Raw genomic sequence first — 23,646 nt, 5'->3', positions numbered from 1 at the left:
GTAGTCCATACATAAATATATGTGTCAGATACAGACAAGAGCCAGTGACATAGTGAAGTGTTGTCACTTGTGGAGCAGAAGTCGGGAAGACAAGTCAGGCAGGAATTCCATTTTGGAGTCAGAGGCGCAGGACCGGCTGCTGCTAACCAGCCACTAATATTGGGCAAATCACGTCCCATATGGAATACAGTTCCTCACGGATAAACACTGGAGGTCTGTCCAGTTCTAACACTGCGTGACCCCAACCTGTCTTAGATACATGGAAAGATGTGGTTACTCCCACTAAGTCAGGAAACAAATCAGTAATGTTCCTACAATGAGTTGGAGAAGGGGCTAATTCACAAAAGCATAATATAAGAATTTTCTGCCAGAGTAGAAACAGGAATGAGAAAAAGCAAGGAAAATGACACACGTGGCTATTTTCTTATCAGGCTAGTGCTGCAATCTCCTGGTAAAACTCTCACAATTTCCCTGCACCTGAGGGTTACACGTGGCGTTGTGGTTTTGTGTGTTGTTGTGTTTTTTTTTTGGTCATTCCTTTGGATCACAAACATAAGCAACTTTTTTCTTGTAATTACATAATTGTGTCTTAAAGGTTTATTGACAAAAATGAAAACTTTTTAAAATGAAATAAATTGTGCCGTTCATCTGTGTTGTTCATTTGTGTATCACCAGGGTCTAAGTCAGTGCGGGTCACTTAGTGTGAGTTCAAAAAAATGCTTGATTTTTTTTTTAAGATTTTCTATTTATTTATATGCGAGAGAGAGAGAGAGCACAAGCAGGGGGAGCCGCAGGCAGAGGGAGAAGCAGGCTCCCCGCTGAGCAAGGAGCCTGACACGAGACTCGATCCCAGGACCCTGGGAGCATGACCTGAGCCGAAGGCAGACGCTTAACCGACTGAGACACCCAGGCATCCCAAAGTGTTTGTTGATTTAAAAAAGAATGAACAAATTATACAACATACGTATTACAAAAGAATGAAAAGCATTTCATAAGAAAAATAGCAACAACATGATCATTTCAAAGGAGTTAGAGAGTAGAACCAGGCCAGGGTGAAGATGAAAAATTGTTCCTCGTCTCACAGGGGTTAAAAGGTCCCAGAGACGTGTTGAAGTGGGAGCTGCCACCACTGCTCTCTCTCCAGCTTCCTCTTCTGAAAAAATACCCTTTAACACCGGGCACCAAACCTCGTTGGATGAATGAAAGCCAGTGGCCCAAGGTCAATGGCGTCTGTGACAGGCTCTGAGCCTTGTTCAGGTTCCACATTTAATCTGACTCAGATGTTACTCCCTCCCAAAGTTAAGGACACAGATCTGAACAATTCATAAGCACCTCTGAAAATAACTTCAACATGCTCAGTTAATACCACCTCCAGACATACTCCAAAATTAAATCCCTGCCTTGTTTGTTTTCCCAACACCGGCTCCTTGACTGACCAAACTGTGTCACAGGAGCATTTAACCTGCTCTCCTCTCGTGGAAACACCAGCTACAGGGACCACACTGGGGAGCTGCCTTATAGGCAACACATAAAGTCCTGGTGGTGCCGGAACCACCTCTTGGATAAGGTCCAGGCTGGACGGGCAGTGAGCAGCACCGTAGAGGGAGGGGCTCTACAGCGCAGTGGATGTGTCCTGGGCAATCGCACGCCATGTCGTCCTCACCGTCTTCCGACTGGCTTCTCTCACTACGCTTACAATGTCGACCACAGGCTCCGGGCCACTACTGTGCTTCCTGACATCACGGGTCTGGCTGCCTCTGTGACCTGGTACCTGGTACCCCTAGGTGAAGGGGGTCAATAGGCTAAAAATAAACAATAATCATCATCCTTGTGATTATCCCATAGTGTAATTAACATTTAATAAGATAATGGACTCAAAATTAGGGGTGCAATAAATGTTGATTTTCCTTCCCTCATCCACAAACCTGCCTGAGCCAATCAAGGAAGTAAAGGAAAACAGGAAGTAAAAATGGTTAAGAATCAGGTTTTAAGTCCCATTCCCACTTCTCTTTTTTTTTTTCCCTAGTTCAGCAGAAACTATGACAGACCAAAGAAGGTCAAAGAATCCTTGTGGGGAATTGCAATGAAGAGTGTGATGAAATATTCTAAATGGCACGCATGTTCTCAAAGGAGGAGGCAGCGCGGAGGAGAATCCAGAGCCGGTAAATGGGTCCTTTTCATGCCCAAGTTCTGTAGATCTTAGACCTTGCCAGGCTACTTCTCAGGAAAGTGAAAGGGGATGGGGCAGTATGGGGAGAAGAGAAGTGTTCCTACTCCCATTACAAAATTGTTTAATTTTACTTGCCCTCAGGAAACCCAGAACACAGAAGAGAGACCACTGAAAGTTTCATGCTTGTCTCACCTCTTCACTGTCTTTACTGTAAACATGTGTCGTAGTAGGAATATTGTTAGTTCACGACACAGTAAACACGGATGGGCAGTTCTGCGGAATTTGGGGGTGATGGAGAGAACAGGACCTGTACACAGCCACAGCCCAGTGTCATCCCATGGTCATTACTTAATACAAATGAATTATATAGTGCCACCAGCGGAAATAGAAGAGATATGACCTTAGAAAATAGCAATCTTGGGCGCCTGGGTGGCTCAGATGGTTAAGCGTCTGCCTTCAGCTCAGGTCATGATCCCAGGGTCCTGGGATCGAGTCCCGCATCGGGCTCTCTGCTCCTTGGGAGCCTGCTTCTCCCTCTGCCTCTCTCTCTGTCTCTGTCTCTCATGAATAAATTAAAAAAAAAAAAAAAGAAAATAGCAATCTTGCAAACATAGGCAGTAAGAAAAGCAAGGAAGTGATTACCGCAAAAGTCAAGATAGTGGTTACCTCTGAGGAGGAGGGAGGGGGTGTGGTCTAGAAGGTAAACAAAGGAGGGGCCTCTGGGCTTGCCCTGGTCCATTTCTTGATTGAGGGGTGTTTATTTTATAATTATTCATTATACTGTACATTTATGTTTTCTGTTTGTATATTCTGTTTCATAATTTTTAAAAGGTTAAAAAAAGAAAGAGAATAATATCCCTCCCATCACTGAGGGAAAAAAAAACAAAAAACAAAAAACAGTTTACCGCAGAGCTTAGCTCTAGGTAATTTCAACATCTTCCTCAGCCGACATCCATGTTCCTCCCATAGATTGTTTTCTGGGAGAGGAAGAGGAGGATGGATTTTTGAGGAGTCACAAGTAGACTGCTCCTAACACTCCAGGATAGATGACTTACCAGAGACTGTTTTAATACTGGAGTATGTTTGGGATAGATTTTTTAAAGTCCAATTATTCTAGAGTTAGAATTCAGTGGGGCGCCACAAGATAGCGGAAAGTTCTCCAAGGGGTAGGCAGCATTCACAAGTCACAGTCATCAGACACAAAGAAAGGGGATACAAATGGGCTTATGAAATAATCAGAAAAAAACACAAAAATTTTAAGGAGATATTAAGAACTCAGTTCCTCTGATTCAGGGCATGGCGGAGCCTGGGGGCCTGCATGCGAAGAAAATCCCTCCTGTGTTTGGCATCTGAGTGACTCACCCAGAAAACCATCCACTGCATGCAGCAAAGAGGAAATGAATCATGGAAGCTTCTGACCTTTGCCCTTGTCATCTCGGTACAGGGAAACCACCCACAGACAGTCTCAACAGAGCTGGAGACAGGGCAGCCAAACAAGGAACAAGAAAAATGATGCAAATCTATTGGCAGAAGAGAGCAAGATAATCAGGTCAGGAGAATGCAGCTGAGGGGCTGAGAATACAGAGTAAGCATTGATTTTCTGAGAAAACTTAGCAGTTGAACTGGCATTGAGGACGATCTGGCAGTATCCACTGGCATGCTGTCTCACGCAGTTATCTGAACACCTTCCACCATTAGCTGGGGTGGGGGTGGAGGAGCAGCTTAGAGGGGAACAATGACCCAGTGCCCCTTGGGATCCCCATCGTATATTTGGTATTTAGAGAATTTGCTTGGCTTGCTTCAAGGAAGTAGACCAAACTCATACAAGTATGAAAGTTGGAATGAATTTGACAGGATTATTTACATTTAAGCAGATGGGAGCTCAGTGTCTGCTCCAGAAAGGCAGAGTTTACAATAACTGGTGGAGGAGTCCTAACACAATCTGAAGAATTGTCCACAGCCATAGTCCAACATTCAGGTTGTGATTGGAGTTTTAAACAAACTCAGCATGACTTCAAAACGCTAATCCAAAAGCTAAATATAGTTCATCCAAAAACATGTACAGAGTGTAAAGCCAACACCCAGGAGGAGAAGAAAAAGCTCTCCTTGCTTACAGTAACGAACACAAGTGCTTTTGCAACAGACTCTCTGCTCACCAATCAATAGTCAGGGAACTGGTGACCACCTGCTGAGCTTCAGAGTTCAAAGGCATTTCCCTCTGCTCCAATATGAGCTTTCTAGTGCAATTTCCCTCCTTATACGGGTTTACAAAGAATACAGCATCCTGGATACCTTATTATAAAATAATATACCATCCCTCAAAGAAAGTACTCGGGCCCTTGCCCTTGGAATGAATTTGGCTAAGAAACCTTGCCCTTGCTGGTTAGGAGAGTGGGAATTAGGCGCTCACATGCCACACAGCTTATTTCAGAGCTCTGATCTGTTCCTGGGAACTCAAGTCATAGAGGACATTAGGATACAAATGATGTTCTGGTCCTAGCTCAAGAATGCAGGTTGGTGCTAATCTTGGACCCTTTCCTTTCCCTTCCATCCTCACTTCCCTCGAGGGCCACTTGTGTATTCTCTCTTCTTACCCTCACCAGCATTATCCCACTTTATTAAATTAGAGAAAGGAGTTTAGTCATTTCCAGGTAGACAGGCAGGACTTCTCGGTCCGCACCCTGTTACTGCCCTGAGCATTTACTGATGGAAATGGAAGTGATTCAGTCTTCTCTCACAGCACGGTAGTGCAGTACGATCTATGATTCTCTGAGCACTGCTAAATGATTTACATACAATTGGTATCAGGGAGTCCTGCTATTATCTTCCCACTCCCTTAATGAACTTCCATCCTAGCAGTATTTTCAGCTAATGAGCCAGTGTGTTTTCTGTGACTATAGTAATAATTTTTTTTTAAACAGATGCCATCTATTCAATGCTGACTGTATGCTCGGTGCCCTGCTAACGGTTTTACTGACATTAATCCTTTTAATCTTCATAGTAACCATAGCATAGAGGTATACTATTTCTATCCCGACTTTATAGGTGGGAAACTATAAAGTAGAGAAATTGTGTCACTTGCCCAAAATGAAGCCGACTGGTAAAGGAACCAAGATTTAAGCCTAGAGCTGTTCCACTTTACAATCTGAGCTCTTCACTATCATGCTGTATGGGCCCTATAAGGCTGGGGGCAGGAGAAGAAACAAGTGAATTACTTGTTGCCACACTGACTTGGGTCACCTTTTCCTTACACTCAGGTATGTAGTCATAGAAGGCAGTAGAGGGGAAACAGAATAAAGCCTTATTTCCACACGGACATCCCACCTATCATCTGCTCATTTTCTAGATTTCTTTCTTATGTGTAAGAAATGAGAAAGGAAGAAACCTAGCATCAGACGTGCTAGCAGCCTGACTTCCCTCTTCCTGGATAATGGGGAATTTGACCTTTCTGAAAAGATGATCTTTCAAGCTTGACCAATCAAAGTCCCATCAGAAACACTTCATCAAGTACACATTGAAAGAGACCAATTGAGTTCAGCCTCTCATTCAGAATTCATCTTCTGACCTGCTGGGAACAACAATAAAGATAATACAAATCGCTCTCTCATCTTCTACCTCCATTTTTAACCTGAACTAACCTAGCAACAATGCACGGAGCGTCTGTCATATGCTTTGGTATTAGAACACTCGTTGGGTAGCAATCATGGGAGAATTAAAGTCTGTCTTTAATGAGTACATGTTCCCCATAGTTTGGCATTTGGGAGCTGTTTCGTCTATTGATGATGTACAGTATAGAACAGTTGGTTTCTGATTCTGGAACCCACTATGTTCAAAACAATATTTTTTTAAAAATTAGCAGATTAGAGATTCAGAGTTTCTTTGGGGTAATCAGAGTTCTGACTCCAAGAATAGGAAAGGACATTGTAAAGACAACTCAATTTTTAGATTTCAGATGAGTATCAAAGTAGTTGGAAATTTTCCAGGGAAACTAAAATCTTTGGGAGAAGGCAAAGGAATCATCTTGATTCTCGTCTGCTGATTTAGTTTAAACCCCATATCATATCAGGAAGTTTTGTCCTTAGGAACACGTGTTTTAGAATCAGACAGATCTGGTGCAAGCCCTCATTTCCCACACTTACTATCTTTAACTTGGGCAAGTTATTTAACCTCTCTGAGGGTCCGTCTCCATCTATAAAATGGGTTGTGAGAACGGAATGCATCTTCTATGTAAAAGACTGGCCCAGAATAAGAGCTCGCTACATTGCAGCTTAAAAAAACTGAAATTCACATTGCATTCTTCCAGTCAACCAATTTGAAAATTGTAGGTGCCAAAGACAGGATGTCCTGTGCAAGATAAGGGCTAGCAGCACAATAAAGACTCATCATGAAAACACTGGCTGCAGAGCAGATTTTGCTAAAGGAAGGAGGAGGCGTTTCTTTCCAAGGAATTTCACCCATATTACACTCCCCATGGACCTGAAAGGGGAAACCCACTTGAGACACCAATGGATGAAGATTGAAAACTTGTCCTTAACTGAAGCAGAGTGAGAATTTGCCAAGATAATAAACAATAACTGGCATCAGAGAAAAAGGCTTTTGAATTCAAACCCAGCTAATTGGCGGAAAAGAGCTGGTCAGACAAAGGGGGCCTGGGTACCATGTGGAACTGAATCTGAGTTCCAGTTAACCCAGAGTCATTAAACAACTTAAACCAAATGACTTGAACCATGGAGATCTCTTACATTCAGATCTCTGGATCAAATAACTTCTTCCCAAGATAAAGCCAGTGGGAAACTTTCAAGTCGAGTTCAATAATCTTGAAACAAAATATTAATGGCAATTGTTATATGTTTTATCCCAGCTGGCAATCATATCATGGACTTGGCACGGGGAGAATCGCCAAAACTTGCCCAAATTAAGTTTCATTATTAGGAATGTATAATTGATTTCCGAATGAACCTGAGAAACCCACAAGTAACATAACGAAGGTAAAAAAAAAAAACAAAAACTCCATTCTGAGCCTTATTGATTAGAGTCAGATAGAACAAAAATGCGAACCAAATCTCCGTATACAACAAGTCAAAAGAAATAAAATGGGGGAGGAGAAAGGGGGAGAATAAGGAACAAAAAGTAGCCAAAGAGACAATTGCCAAGTTCTCACAGCATCTACAGAGAAGGGGAGGAGCAAACATAGAAGCTGACAGGAAAAGATTCAAGAAGGAAAGTGTGGGAAAATGTGAAAGTGCCTTGAGGAGGAGCCAAGTTTTTGTGGGTGGGAGAGATGAAATGATAACATCTGTTGCCGCCTAAGCTCTGAAGGAAGAATCAGGAATCTCCTGAAGACCTCTGAAGAAAGGAGAGGGCTCCCGGAGGTGGGGCGGAGGCTGAGTCGTGTGAGCTCCAGGTGGGAAGAGGCTCACTCATCACAGCAGTGGGCTAAAGACTGTGGTTGCGAACAACATGATAGTAATAATAAAGGCTTGTCTCACCCCTGCATAGAGATTTTTTTTTTCTTCTGAGGTAATCTGTATGGGAGAATAACTCCCACATATTTCTTTCACAGCTGCTCTATTGTGAGGGGAAGTGGCAAGAATGGGTTAACCTGGTCACACCAACAAAACCCTAGTGGGGAGGGGGCGGTGACTGAGAGGTGGCTGGGGGCCTCCGGTGACTCAGCTAGGTCGTGGCAGCTGAAGCGTGGAGATGTGATATGCAGCTCAGCTCTTCCATTTGTCGTCTGAGGGCTCCGGTGACCTGTCTTGCCCTGGGATTCAAGAGATTGCCACACACCGGCAGCTGCCCGTACCTCTCAGCTCCCTAAGACAGTCACACCCCCCAGCAAAGTCCCCCAAAGCAGGGCTATGAAGCTCCCCTTATTCTAAGCAGCCTTCTTGCCCATTCCTCACCCTTGTTTTCATTTCCCTTTTCGCTCGGGTGAAAGGAAATTATTCCAGATTTTGCTAGTTGAAAAGACAACTCTAACTGCCCACTTGACCCCTCCACCTGGCTGTCTCATAGACATCTCCGCCTGAACACGTCAAACATGAACTCGTGATCCTCCCCTCCCCCGCTCCAAACCAATGGTGCTCCACCTGAAGTTTCCCCCTTTTACTGGATGGCAGTGGCATCTTCCTCGGTCCCTTCTCTTCCACGGGCACCCCCATGCAGTCCATCTGCAGACACTGCTGGTTCACCACCAGAACATAGCCAGACTCTCACCACTTCTCAGCACCTCCATTGTCCCTCACCGGCAGAGTTGCAGTAACCTGCTAACTGGTTCCCGTGCTTCTGCCCTTGTCCTCCCTCATGTGACATGGCAGGCAGGCCAACACAGGTCACAGCGCCTCTCTACTTCCAGTGATGTCCAGTCTCAGCTGGAGTAAAAGCAAATGTTCTTACCACGACCAAAAGGGCCCTACACACTCTGGCCCCCGGTGCCTCTCTTACTTCCATCTACTTCTACTGTCCCCTTTCCTCACTCTGGCCCCCTTTTACTCCTCCAGATATGCTAAGTGTACCTAGCGTTGCCAGATTTAGTAAATAAAAAACCGGACAGTGTGATTTTTTAGTATAGGTATCCCCCCAAATATTTCATGGCACGTACTTCTATTCAAAATGTAGGTGTTGCTCATCTGAAATTCATACTTCCTGTATTTTCCTGGCAAGCCCAGGTACGCCCCCACCTCAAGCCCTTTGTACTACTTGTCCCCGCTGCCTGGAACACCCTTCCTCTGAGATTTCTGTGACCTGCTCCTTCACCTACTTCAGTCTTTTGCTCAGATGTCACCTTGGGGAGGCTGGCCCCAGTCATATGAAAAACCATACTCTGGTTCTTCCTATCCCTTTTCTCTTTATTTTTCTCTAAAACATAATTTACATAATTTACTTGGTCTCCCCCAACTGGAATGTAAACTCTATGAGGACAAGGCGGGTGTTTTGTTGTTTTTCTGCCTGGTTCACTGCTCTGTCTCTAACATTACCTGACACCTAGTAGACCATCAATGAATGTTTGTTGAATGAATGAACAAACCCCTCAAAGCTGTTAATAATAAAACAGCCAACAACAAATTGCCACCGATTCAAGGACTTTTAGGCTCTACCCTCCATCCATGTTGAGATTCCTAAAGAAGCCCACCCCATCCATCCCCAACAGTGCCACCCCAGAATAAATCACCTTTCTCGGCTACCCACAATACAGATTGTCTTGTTTGATATTGATTTTAAATATGAAAACTCCAAACTTTCACAAAATGTAGATAATGCATTAATTTACTTTGCTTAGTGCTTTACAGCTTACAAAATGCCTTCACCATGTGAACTCCTTTGGAAGGCCGTAAATGCAAGAGAATCAGACTCATAAGGACCAACTAGTCTCACAAGGGAAAAATTTGGTTTTCATCATATAATTACATTTGCAAAGACAGTACCCAACCCAACCCAAAATAATTCAGCACAATTTCTGCCGTTCTCACCCTGCTGAAAATGTTCTCTTTCCAATCCAGTTGAAACTGTTACTTCTGTGACAAATAACTTATGAAATATATTTGCAGTAGATAACATCTTGACTTTGTATGTGTGCGTATGTTGTGTATGTGGTTTTAAGAAATTAATAACCTGCATCACCTCTCCTGAATAATGCTAGCCTAATTAATCATTAAACATGTGAAGGTTTTATCATCAAAGTCTCTTCGATGTTTACGTTAGAGCATGAGAAAAGTATACATCGTTATGTGCCACAGAGTGAGCAATGTGCAGCCCCTCTTAATTTTCAACTGTAGGGAAAAAAGCCATTGAGGCACTTCTCTGATTCATATACTGCAAACCAGTTTCCTTGAGTGTTTCTGAAAAAAGCTAGGAACACAGGTGTGTCTTAGCCTTAATGCAGCAGGGGTTCCTAGCCTCAGCTACACATTCGAATCACGTGGGGGGTGTTAACAATCACTTACTGGGTGCCTGGGTGGCTCAGATGGTTAATCGTCTGCTTTCGGCTCAGGTCATGATCCCAGGGGCCTGGGATCGAGCCCCACATCGGGCTCCTGGCTCAGCGGGGAGCCTGCTTCTCCCTCTCCTTCTGCCTCTCTCCCTGCTCATGCTTTCTCTCTCTCTCTCTGTATCTCCGTGTCTCAAATGAATAAATAAAATCTTTAAAAAAAAAAACCAATCACTTAATGATCCCTCAATCCTATCCCAGAGTATCTAATATAATTGATCTGGCAGGGAGCCTGGATCCTGGGAGTGTGAAAAGCTCCCTAGGTGAGTCTAAGAAACAGCCGAGGTTGAGAATCACTATTTAAAGTTTCCCCAAAATGTACTATGGAAAGAAGCCCATTTTGGTTTTCAGTGAGAAGCCACATTTCCAGGTTTCAAAAGCTCATCTCCAGATTATAGTGAAGTAGATGAGTTTGAAGGAGGGGGGAGAAAAGCCTCTCCGATTTTATCTAAAATCAATGTGTACTGTTTGAGGGAAAAAAAAATTATCCAGGCTTTAATATAAACAAGAGAAGTCTCAGTTCAGCAGCCCTGGGAAACTCCCCAGTTTAACGTAGCCTTTCAATGACTCTCACGTGCCATAACTGTGGCAGCAGAAATAACTGACAATGTGCTCTTTATTCACACCAAACACGGCAGTGGACTTCAAAAGAAAATCAACATTTACAGTTTAATTACTGTTTATTCCCTGTATTCAAATCAGCTTTCTTTGGCTGCCCCCTTCTAAATACTCAGAAGGGGATTTAATCATCTGATCTAATTCTTCCGAAGAATAGAAAGTTATCATTATGACAGCACAATGAAAAAAATCATTAAACAAATAAATGCGAAAGAAACTGTATGAAGGATAACCACATTGGGTATTTTCTAAAGCTTCTGTAAGATGAAACAGTTCATTTTTTGAAAGACAGTAATTTAGGAGTTAAAAAGCCTGATTTCTCTTTTTTTTTTTAAGATTTTTATTTATTTATGAGAGAGAGAGCATGAGGTGGTGAAGGGGCAGAGGGAGAGGGAGAAGCAGACTCCCCGCTGAGCAGGGAGCCCGATGTGGGACTCCAACCCGGGACCCTGGGATCATGACCTGAGCTGAAGGCAGATGCCCAACTGACTGAGCCACCCAGTCACCCCCCCTTTTTTTAAAGATTTTATTTATTTATTTGAGAGAGAGAGACAACCTGAGTTGTCTTAACTGAGTTTCAACTTATTATGTGTATGCTAGCAAAATGAAATGCGTCAGAAAAAATATTAGTGCTGAAACTCCATGTGGTACCATCTATACCAGTGCTATCCAATAGAAATATAATGTAAGCCACTTATGTAATTCAAATTTCCTGGCAGATATATTAAAAAGTAAATGAAAAAAAAAGTAAATGGGAACAGGTGAAATTAACTTTTATAATTTATTTAGCTTTAACCAAAGATAGTTAAAATACTATTATTTCGATTAAATCAACATTAAAAATCATCAATAAAATACTCCATATTTTTTTGTACTACAAATAGAGAGTCCGTGTATATTTTATATGCGCAGCACGTCTTGGTACAGGCTAGCCACATTTCAAATGCTCAGTAGCCGCATGTGAGTAGGTACTAGAGAGTGCAGGTCTATAGCAACACAATAGCCCGAAAATTAAAGCGAGTATTTTCCCTTCTGGTCTTTACTTTTTGGCAAAGCACCTTTAGTTGTGCTAAACAGAAAGCCGGGCTTCATGACAAATGACCCATGCTGAGCACTTTCTACCCTTTAAATTTTTTGCACAGCTTTGCTAGAAATGGAAACTATAGTTTGGCCCTTTTCTTCACTAGTATAATTCATGTTCGCTTTTCATTAGCCAAAAAGAATGAATCTGACTCAACCTGGTTCTTAGTTACCCCTGAAAATTAATAGCACTTGTCTCCAACATATGACCTATTCATGTAGACACAGTTGTTTTAACACCTTCTTTCCCCTGACTGGTAATATTTGTTGATTACACTAGAATGGCTCGCTCTACCTTTATTAACTGCAGTATACCAGGACTTTGCAATTTTATTACAATATCCTGACAGCAGAGGCTCTTTTTTTTTTTTTTAAGATTTTATTTATTTGACAGAGAGAGACACAGCGAGAGAGGGAACACAAGCAGGGGGAGTGGGAGAGGGAGAAGCAGGCTTCCCGCCGAGCAGGGAGCCCAATGCGGGGCTTGATCCCAGGACCTTGGGATCATGACCTGAGCCGAAGGCAGGCGCTTAATGACTGAGCCACCCAGGCGCCCAACAGCAGAGCCTCTTAAACAGTCTGAGGGACTACCATTGTAGACAATGTTTCTACAACTTAATGTTTTTACAATAAGTTAAGCTTATTCTTAACTTTCAATGACCTATGCAACAGGACTTGTTCAAATTTAACCCAAGTCAACTTCCCATCATATCTAGAAGAGATCCAGGCAATCTTTACCTAGGTCTCTCTCCACACACTCTTTGAAGTTACCTTCAGCCATTGGTAAATATGCTGCCTTCTCCAAATCAAACAAAAGGTCTCCATGTTCTCCAGCTAGTAGATGATGTCAGAAGAAAAAAGTGAAGGAAACATTTATATTTATGCCACAAGTCAACACATTGTGACCCTCACCTCAGCCTTCAAGGAAAGCAGATCAGATAACTAGCTACGGCACAGTTTGTCACAGGAATGGATTTCAAGAATTCAGTTATCAGTTTTGTCCTTTACTGAGATCACTGGAGTGTAGTCATTGTGCACTGTGCAAATATAATTTGCCTTCTTTGAAATCACTTCATTTCTTCATGCACAAAGCTTTGCATTTTAAAGAATCTTTGCACATAGCAGAGCCCTGAGAAGAGAGATGAAGAATTCTGAAGGCTCAAGGACATATTTTTCCATCTTTTCTCAAGAATATAATCTCACCACTGGAAAGGATTTATATTTTGACATACACAATGCACACAAAATCAGAATAAGAATCTGCTATGGATGCCTATTACTTATACACCAAACCTGAACTCCTTCCATAGTCTGACCTCACACAACCCATCATTTTATCTCACTACTTGCTTTCATATAATCTTCCCTCCAGTCAGGATGGTTTGAACCTCACACAACCCATAATTTTATCTCACTACTTGCTTTCATATAATCTTCCCTCCAAACAGGATGATTTCTCTACTGCCCCTCACCCAACCCCTTCACTCCGCTCACCCCCACCACCACATACTTATTCCTGCCTGCATGCCATTACCATTGTTTTCCATATACCTGGAATACCCCCAATGCTCAGGTGAGCTCATAAGTAAGTATCAGTGAAGGTACTACACTTTATACCTTATCATTTCCCTAGGTTTGGGTGTGCAAGGCTAAAATGCACAAGACTCCTTTATCCCCCATCACAGTAATCATTGCCTGGCTTGACACTGTAATTTAATTAGCTAGGATTCACACAGGAATGTTTCACTGAAGTAGAAGAGACACTTTTTAGTCTCAACTGCTCTTTATAAGCAAAGGGGATACTTACTCAAGGAGAGACTAGATGCATACACATGTAATTTTTTAGGAAATGTCTGGGGTTTTTAAATTGTGATAAGAAACACATAAAATTTACCATTTTAACTATTTCTAAGTGTTCGATTCAGTGGCATTATGTACAATCATATTGCAACCATTATCACCATCCATCTCCAGAACTTTCTCATCTCAAAATGAAATTCTGGAGCACCCGGGTGGCGCGGCCAATTAAGCTTTGGACTCTTGGTTTCAGCTCAGGTCGTGATCTCAGGGTCTTGAAATCAAGCTCTGTGTCAGGCTCTGCATCAGGGTCTGCTTGGGACTCTCTCTCCCTCTCCCTCAGCACCACCCCTCCCCAAATAAATAAATAAGTCTTCCTTCTGTCTCTATGAATGTGACTGTTCTGGGTACATCGTAGAAGTGGAGGAATGTCATATTTGTCCTTCTGTGTCTGGTTCATTTCACTTAGCATAACATCTTCAAGTTTTATCCATGTTGTAGCATGTATCAGAATTTCTTTCCTTAAGGCTGAATAATATTCCATTGTGAGTATACATCACAATTTGTTTATCCATCGATGAAGAAACTATCAAAGGAGAGGGTTTATTTGCCCTTTGAAGCTTCCTCTTAACCTCTGCTTCCCATCTCCCTCATGGCAAAGTAGAATTCCCATAATTTATTAAAACACACACAGAAGTTTCCATAGCAACTTGCTATTAAAAGTTCACAAATAGGGCTTTTGAACATTTGGAAAGTATTTGATTTCCCAACCCCAGCTATCTCCTACACTGATCAATCTTGCATCTATTAACAATGAACTGAATTCAGTTTTCAATACCAGCCGCACTGAATGCTTCTCACTCAGCATGGGTATAGGACTAGGATTTTCTGAAATCCCTGTTGGTGATAGAAATTAAATTCTTAAGTCACATGTAAGGACACACCAAGGTCCTATGAAGGGAGTTTTTAAATACCTGCTCTGACCCTTCTCATTTATATTCATCTCTCCTTTAACTCACATCTTTGTATTATTATTATTATTATTATTATTATTATTATTATTATTATTAAATACTTTGGGCTTTCCATGGTAAGTAGCATTAAATTCTATTCCGTATCATCATTTCCTTGATTTGTGTCTTTTCATTTTGTCTTCCTACCTCCAGTATAAATGTCTTCAAAGCAGGTTCTGGATCTTACGTTTCTTTTCATTCCCAGTCTATACAATAACACAGCACTCATTTCTTGGTCCAAAGAAAACATCGTCTGACTCCTTAACTGCCTGAGGTTCATGGCGGCTCACATTGCGGGTTCTCAATAAAACATTAAGCAAGAATTTCTTTCTCCACAGGTTCAAATGAATCATACTTGAATGTCACACTTTCTTCAAATATCCTGACTCACTAACTCAAATATCTACCCATTGATGTGACCACACTTAGTAACAGAGCCAAAGGGCACAGGTGAAGCATGCTTCTTGCTGTCTTACACCTCGGGTGTGCTGCATTCCTAAAATTACTTAAATAGACTTCACTCTGTCTTAGAAACGCCAGGCAACAAGCAACCAGCAAGTGGGCAGCAATGGAGAGGGGAGGTACTTGAAGGTACTACGAGTCATTCTTCAGGGAGGGACCCAGCTGTAAATGAGGAACAAGTTTTCAGTCAGTCCACTTCATGAGCAAGGAAAGAGGCTGCAAATGCCAAAGCCCATATGACTTCAGTGAATGGAAACTGTGTCTACCTCCATGCCGTGATCTACCAGCCCTCGGTGTGTGGAGGCGGCCCATCATAAATGGAAAATTCTCTTTACTCACAGAGAACGATGATGGTAACAACAATGACAACAGGTGACAACAATGATCATAGCAACTACTGAACACTGACTTTGTACCAAGCAATTTGCTAAGTCACTTTTTTCTAACACCTCTGCAACTCAGCTATAATATCTATTTTACATGTGAGGTTATTTCAATTAAATACCATACCCACTTACTTAGCAGCTGTCCTGGCATTTAATCCTAAATCTCCCAGACTCCAGAATCTGTGTCATATATTTTATCAGTCAGACTAAGCCTGAAGGGGCAGTGAGAATGTGCTCTAACTTATACTTTTCCTTAGAAGAAAGGTTAGTGCAATCTAATATCCTGGACCACTCCGCTTAATGGCCTGGTATCTCAGAAGTTTGTCTGAAGTACTATGAGAATACCACCTAACCCTACCACAATTATCTATCATCCAAACCAGGTTTCTATTGTCTGGGACAAAGGTTAAACCAACTTGGTCACCAAGTAAACAAGCATTAACTAGGACTGCCCAGAGAAAACTAAGACCTACCTATATATTAGGTTTTGATGGCAATATGGTAAATTAAGTAGCCAACTATTTAAAATATTAAATAGCTGAAGTATTTTTACAGCTAGGTCAACTGAACTATAATTCACATACAGTAAAAGCTGACTTTATTTAGGTATCCAGTTCTATGAATTTGAACAATCATAATTAGCTGTCCAAGCTGTTTCAACTGCCATCACAGTCAAGATAAGGGATATTTCACTATAGAATTTATAGTTAATCCTATCCCTGACCCTAGTCTGTCCCTGTAGTTTTGCTTTCTTCAAGTGTTATATTAAAGGGATTATATAATGTTTTTTTGAACTTGGCTTCTGCCAGTTATTGTAATACATTCAAGATCCATCCATGTTGTTGTGGGGATCAGTAGTCCATTCTTTTTTCTTGAGTGGTTTCCATAGTATGAATGTACTTCAATTTGTTCACTATTCATTAATGGATAGACATTTGGTTTTCTCCAGTTTGGGGCACTTACTAATCAAGCTGCCTAGTAAACATTCATGTGCAGGTTTTTGGGTGGACATATGTCATCACTCATGTAAATACCTAAGAGTAGGAATGCTGGGTTATATGGTAAATATAAGCTTAATTTATAAGAAAGTGCTGACCAGTTTTCCAAAATGGTTGTCATTTTTTGCATTCTTGCCAGCAATGGATGATGTTCTTTTAACTCTACAATTTTTTTAAAGATTTTATTTATTTATTTGAGAGAGAGAGAGCACAGGGCGTGTGGGGGGAAATGGCAGAGGGAGAGGGAGAAGCAGGCTCCCCACTGAGCAGGGAGCTCAACGTGGGCCTCGATCCCAGGACCCTGGGATCATGACCCAAGCTAAAGGCAGACGCTAAGCCACCCACTTGGTATCTTCAACTTTGATATCTCAGTGAGGTTTTAATTTTCATTTCCCTGATTATTAATGATGCTGAATATCTTTTCATGTGCTTATCTGTCATATGTATATCTTCATTGGTGAAATGTCAGTTTGTCTTTAGCCCATTTTTTTATTGAATGACTTTATTGTTTTTTCTTTCATTGTTAAGTAGTGAGAGTTTGTCATCTATTCTGGATAACTGAAGTATTTTTAGAGGTTAAAAAAATGTATGAGCGTGATCTACTTCACAACAATATGTACTTAACACTACATAATTGTACACATAAAAATGGTTAAGCTGGTAAATTTTATGTTACGTGTTTTTTGAGAAGGAGCATGCTTTATCGGGGAGAGAGCACCGCATGTGACCAACAGATGAAGGCAGCCTGGGGGAGTCCTACACATCACGCTCAAAAAGGTACAGGAGGTTTTGCTTAGAAAGATAACTGGAACGTGGGTTCCTCTGGGCAACTTCCCCAACCTCATCCCTTCATGGGGTCGGGACACCCCTGATTATTTCCTTGAAGGCAGCTATGGCCCAATAGAGATACAGTCCTCAGGGGTGCCTTCTTTTTATAAAGAACATTTTCTTTAGATTTCTTGAAGTCTTCATTTGTTACTTTCATTCTATGTTCTCTCAAGGCCATCAGACGAGCTTCTGTACAGATCACCTTGATGTCAGCACCAGAGAGGTCATCTGTAGCCATGATCAAGTCGTCCAGGGTCACATCATTGGCCAACGTCAACCTGCTTGTGTGGATTTGAAAGATGCACTTCTTAGTCTTTTCGTCGGGCAGGGGGAGCTCAATCTTCCTGTCAGTGGGGCCTGGTCTGATAAGTGCTGGATCCCAAGTTTCTATTCCGTTTGTGGCCATGATAACTTTCATGTCACCCCTTGAATCAAATCCATCCAACTGGTTCAACAGTTCCAACATTGTTCATTGAATTTCTCTCTCACCATCAGAATTTGAGTCATATCTTTTTGTTCTAATGGCATCAATTTCATCAATAAACACGATGGATGGTGCGTGTTCTTCCCCAACTCGAAACAATTCCCAAATGAGTTTGGGCCCATCACGTAGGTACTTCTTAATAATTTCAGAGCCAACCACTCTTAAGTGGCTGAGGTTTGGTTTGCTACTGCTCTGGCTAATAAGGTTTTACCTGTGTCAGGTGGACCATAGAGAATGACCCCCTTTGGGAGATTTATACCCATCTCTTCATAATATTCAGGATGAGTGAGAGGAAGCTCCACCGATTCCTTAATTTCCTGGATTTGGTTGTCCAACCCCCCGATAGCATAGGTTTCCTGGGGCACCTTTTCTACCTTCATCACTAGAACCAAGGGATCCATGTCATCCGTGAGCACGCCTACGACGGCATGCACTTTGTGGCTGAGCAGGATGGAGGAGCCTGGTTCCAGCAGATCCTTGTCCACAAAGGAAAGAATGCTGACATGGTGTTCTGAGCCCACAGATGTAGACACCATGGCATGATTGTCATCAGTGATGTCTTCCAAGGTTCCTACTGACATTGGGGTCACCCTCAGATCATCCACCTTAGATCTCTCCTCCTCTTGCTTTTCTTCTAAAGGCTTCATTTGTTCCTGATTTCTAATGAATTCTTCCCCCATGAGAAGGCAGTCTTTAGTTCTAACTTCAATAATTTTAACTGGCACTGAGTGTGAGGTGTTGCCAGGGGCAGCTTGCTGGCAGCATCTGGTCCATTTGTTTTCTCCTTCTTTCTCCCCAACTCTAGTCGGTACAGGAGGTTCATGTGTCTCCCGGCAGTGGTTGTTCGAGTGGCTAAAGCAAGATGGGTCAGAGTCAGAGCTGTGGTCATAGCCCTGGAGGTGGCAGGAAGGATGACAAGGATGAAAAAAAGAAATCTGAACCACCTGTTATGTGTTTTTTAACAATTTTTAGAAAGTGTAATGGCTGAATGTCACTCTAGAAGTCAGATTGCAATGTGTGCTTTTCCAGGAAACCATCCAAGAAGCCAACTGCTAATACTCCCTCACTGTGCTAGAAACAAATGTCTCCGATTCCAGTAAGGCTGGGGATCCTGCCCCAAGCCCAAGCAAGATGAACCTGGGGGCCCTGGAAATCTGAGGATGATGAGGTACTTGGGAAATTCCTGACGAAAGGCATCCCAGGATAGCCAAGATTATTGGTGCAAGCAGTGTGTGCTATCCAAGATTCTTGGTGTGAGGCACTGTGAGTTATCCAAATCTTCTGCTTTCAAGAGGATCATTTCTCGCTGGAATGACAAGACATAGAAAATTAACAATACCAAGTTGCACAAAGTTCGTGCTAAATGAATTTTACAGACAATAGGAGTTCTAGAAGTCCAAAGTGCCAAGAGGAGCCCCAACAGGCTTTACAGAGACTCTAAAAGTGGACACGTTTGGGAAGCAGTGAATAGAAGAAAGTTTCCTGGGACTCAGGGAGACCTTACTAAGTGCAGGTGCTGCACCTGAGAAAAGTATTACCTACTACACATGGTTCTTGGGATGACTTACGTGCATGTGAAGTTCTCCATGTCTGGCACCTATTAAACGTCCTCAGAAGTTAGCTGTTATTTTCTCACTTCTTACAACCCCGTAATGCGTATCTTATTATTTCCACCTCTTTAACTTGTTATCTTGAACTAATTTTAGGCTTACATGAAAGTCACAAAAATAGTCTAGAGAATTTTCTTATATCCCTCACCCTGCTTCCCTTAACAAACCTTATGTAACTGAGGTACGATTATCAAAACACAGGAAATTAACAGGTGCAGTATTATTAACTGGAAAATACGCCTTCATCAAATGTCACCACTTTCTCTATTAATGTCCTTTTTCTGGTTCCGGATCAATCCAGGATCCCACATTGCATTTCACTGTCATGTCTCCTTGGTCTCCTGTGACTGTTTCTCCATCTTCCCTGTCTTCCATGACCTTGACACTTTTGAAGAGTACTTGTCAGTCATTATGTAGAATATCCCTTGATTTGGGTTTGTCTGCTGTTTTCTCATGATTAGAATGAGCTCATACATTTGGGGCAAGCATACAGGAGAAAGGCTGCTGTGTTTCTTCTTAGTGCATCATATTCATTATTGTCTCAGTTTTCAGGGTGAGGATTCTGAGACTCATAGGAGGGTACACAATCACTTGCTACCTCTGTACCAGGCTCAGGGCGGGGAGACATTTGGAAATGGATTTTGTGGAAGCCAGAGTGGAAGGATTTTTTTTAATGCCAAACACATGAGTTGGGGCTCTGTTCTGCAGAGATTGGATAACTATGAAAAGATCTTTAGCAAAGCAGTAAGAGGTCAAAAGGAGGGTTTGGGGGCGATTACCCTGACCGCAGTATAAAATATGGGTTGGAGAAGGGCGGGCTAGTGGCAAGTGAATCGGTGAGCCTATATCTAATGAGATAGCCCAAACAAAGGTGAGAAAGGCCCCCAGGATTTCTCCAGGGGTGGCCCAAGAAGCAGCCACCTGAGAACCATCACTGGGCTTCTTAATTTTATTTTATTTTTTGCTTAAAAAAACAAAACTCATTTATTAGCTCATGGTTCTGAATGTCAGAAGTCTGGGCAGGTGTAGCTGGGTTCACTGCTTAGGGTCTCACAAGGCTTAAAATCAAGACGTTGGCCAGGCTGAGATCTTATCTGGATGCTCTAAGGGAGAATCCACTTCCACACTCATTCAGATTGTTGGCAGAATTCAGTTCCTTACGGTAGTAGGGCTGAGGTCCCTGTTTCATTGCTGGCTGTCAGCTGAGGGCTGCTGGGCTTTTTTAAAATGTAGATACCTGGGCCACACAAGAGACCTTGGTCGAACCAGAATCTCTGAGTAATTACATTTTAAACATGTTCTCCAGTTCATTCTTATACACATTAAATGATTTAAATAATTACAACTATAAAAACAGAAGATTAGCTAAATGAAGGATCAGCAGACTTTTCTGTAAAAGGCCAGACAATGAATATTTTAGGCTTTTCAGGCCATATAGTCTCTGTCATCTGCTCCAGCTACATACTTTGTGGGGTATGGACCCTGCTAAGCACAAGACCCTGCTAAGCCTGGGGCTCCGGGTCACCGCGCTAAGCCTGGGGCTCTGGGTCACCGCACAAGTCATACGCCCACAAAGCTAGCCTCATCTGTAGCCTCTCCAAGTCTACCACTATTTGTCCCCGCCATCGGTATGCAGAAGCAGCTGGAGACAAGTACACAAATCGGCAGGTGGTGGCAGGAGTTGCTCAAGGGCTGTAGTCTGCCCACCCCCGAGCTAGATCATCTTTTAGCATGAAGGCCTGCTCCCTGATGTTCAGAAAGCTAGTGAAAAGCTAATTAAAAAAAACAAAAAAACAAAAAACAAAGTCAAATGAAATTGCATCTTTGCTGAATACGCACCATTTCATACAGGGGTTAATTTAGCTAGGCAACTCTTCAAGTGAATTTTATTTGTATTGATAGTCTTATTTAATGCAAGAGAATGATTGCACTGAATGGAGAAAGAAACAGGGGAGCTTAGACACCAAAAGCACATCCTGCGGTTCAGGATCTCTCTGATGCAAGACTTGTTCCTGGCTTATCTCTCCTCTGCACACCATAATTCAGTTAAAATCTCTTTCAAAGGAATCCGTAGTCTGCTAAATTGTACAAGATTATCCAAAAAAGTAAAGACGGTTTTTGTGTTTGAGTCAGAAACCAGATTATAGCAGTATGGACTTTTCTATCAAAGCAACCTAAGGACGATTTAGAGTTCCACTGAAATTGGAAAAGGAAATAGCAAATTCCAACTGGAAATACCTAATCAGCTTTTTCCTGATGTGACAGTCCAACTGCAGCGTTACAGGTGTCCTTCTGTGCCTAACTTCACATCCTGTCTCCTACCATTTAGCAGTTCAGGCCCTCGGCTCTCTCTCCGCTAATAAAATTAGAACCATTTTTTAAAAAACCAAGATGGTATATTTCAAAGTGATCACATTTATTAAAAAACCTATAGCTCGGACACATGGGAGGTGCTCAAAACACGTTTGCCATACTCTATTGATAAAATCACACAAAACCAAGCATTAAAAGGAAAAACATCATTAATTCCTCAGAGGAGGGGAAAAAAACGCTAGCATTTTTTCCAGTCTTAATCGTCCTGGTGCCCATGGCCATGACTGTGTGAGGAAAACATATGCTGCACAGCTGCAAATGTAAACCTGATTACCTCTAAATTAATAACACGGAAGAGGCAGCACTTGCAGCTGTGAGACAGAGGGAGCCAGAGAACCCCAGTGCAATACAATCTCCCTGACATTCGTAATGTTTGTTTTATCGTAACCAGCTTTAGACAACTGTACTAAAAGTCTCTGAAGAGGGGGGAAGCACAACAAAGCAAGAAAGCTCCCCACTACCATTTCCTCGCTCTTGACCAGGCCCTTAGGATCATCATCATCTGAGGCCCCATTGGTTTTCTTTCCCGAGCCGCTGGCTCTGAGGACCTTCCAGCACCCAAAGGGATCACAAAGAAAAGACTGCGAGTACCTTTCAGTGGTCAGGGAGCTAGCATTTCCAGTCTTTCCCCCTCATGTCAAACACGGGAAGTTGGACACGGAAAATCACAGCTGTGAATTTCTGCTTAAGGTTCATTTTTTCAAATTTCTGCTTAAGGTTCATTTTTTCAAGGTTCATTTTTCAAGTAATGGGGGGCCTGGGGGAGTGGGGGTGAGAAACTTGGGGCAAAGCATATGTATATGTCCTCAGGAGACAGCGTTTCTTTCAACATGCACTAAGAGGAAGAAAAAGAAAGAAGTTTGTACGTAACTTTGAGTCTGAACGGTCTTGGGTTTGGCCTGAATGAAGGCTAACACCTAAGTTATAAAGATCCATTAGTAAATTCATCAGTGAGACTTTTGTTACATTCAGGTTCAAGTAATCCTGACGTTAACCAGCCTGTGTAAGAACATTCCAGGGATCTGAAAAACAAAGAGAGTCCCCATGCTTGACCTAGAAGCTTTAGCTCCACTTTTATTGGGGAAGCAAGAAGCATTCTTATAAAAGGGAGGATTGAATACTAACTGATTTGGTAGAGACTCTAAATGCTATGGGATTGGAAGAAAGGAAGAGTAGTGGGCAGATTCTGACTGTAAGCAAATGATTTCAGCTCTCTGAGTTCAGACTGCTCATCCATAAAATTGACGTAATAATGCTCACCTCACAGGGTTGTTGTAAATGTGATTGTAAGTGTCTGTCATCTAATAGGCCCACCAGCATTAGTTGAATCTGAATCTGAAGCAAACGTATGGAGAGACTGGTAGGGAGGAACATGGATCCCCTAGTGGCTTTGGGAAGCAGAGCCCTACCTCCAATCTTGATGCATCCTGGACCATTACAGGAAAAAATATTCATTGTGCTGATACTTTCAGGTCTTTCTGTTACCACAGTTTAAAATAATAATCCTAGGTAATCTAGTTAGAAAGCTGCATGATAAAAGCAGGGCTCTAACAAAATGACATGCCTGGGATTAGAGAAAAAAATAATAAAATAAGAACTACCACTTATTGAGGACCATCAAATGCTTTACATGATGATGATGATGATCATCATCATCATCATGCTGATTATGTGCCAGTAACTGCTCTGAGCACTTTATGTATACTGTGTATATTAACTAATTTTAATTCTCTCCATTAATTCACTCCGTTAGGTGGATACTTCTTCTTTTTTTTTTTTTTTTTAATTTGAGAAAGAGAATGAGAGACAGAGAGCACGAGAGGGAAGAGGGTCAGAG

General features: G+C 42.1%; 1 pseudogene; it reads right to left on the bottom strand.

Moving 5' to 3' along the window:
- Positions 1-17,239: 17,239 nt before the first annotated feature.
- Positions 17,240-19,031, bottom strand: LOC118008407 (annotated as a pseudogene).
- Between the last annotated feature and the right edge of the window lie 4,615 nt (positions 19,032-23,646).

Source organism: Mirounga leonina, unplaced genomic scaffold, assembly GCF_011800145.1.
Source record: "Mirounga leonina isolate KUSES-001 unplaced genomic scaffold, KU_Mleo_1.0 Mir_126, whole genome shotgun sequence".
NCBI lineage: Eukaryota > Metazoa > Chordata > Mammalia > Carnivora > Phocidae > Mirounga > Mirounga leonina.
The sequence above is the reverse complement of the archived record's forward strand: the minus strand, read 5'-3'. Positions and strand labels throughout refer to the sequence as shown.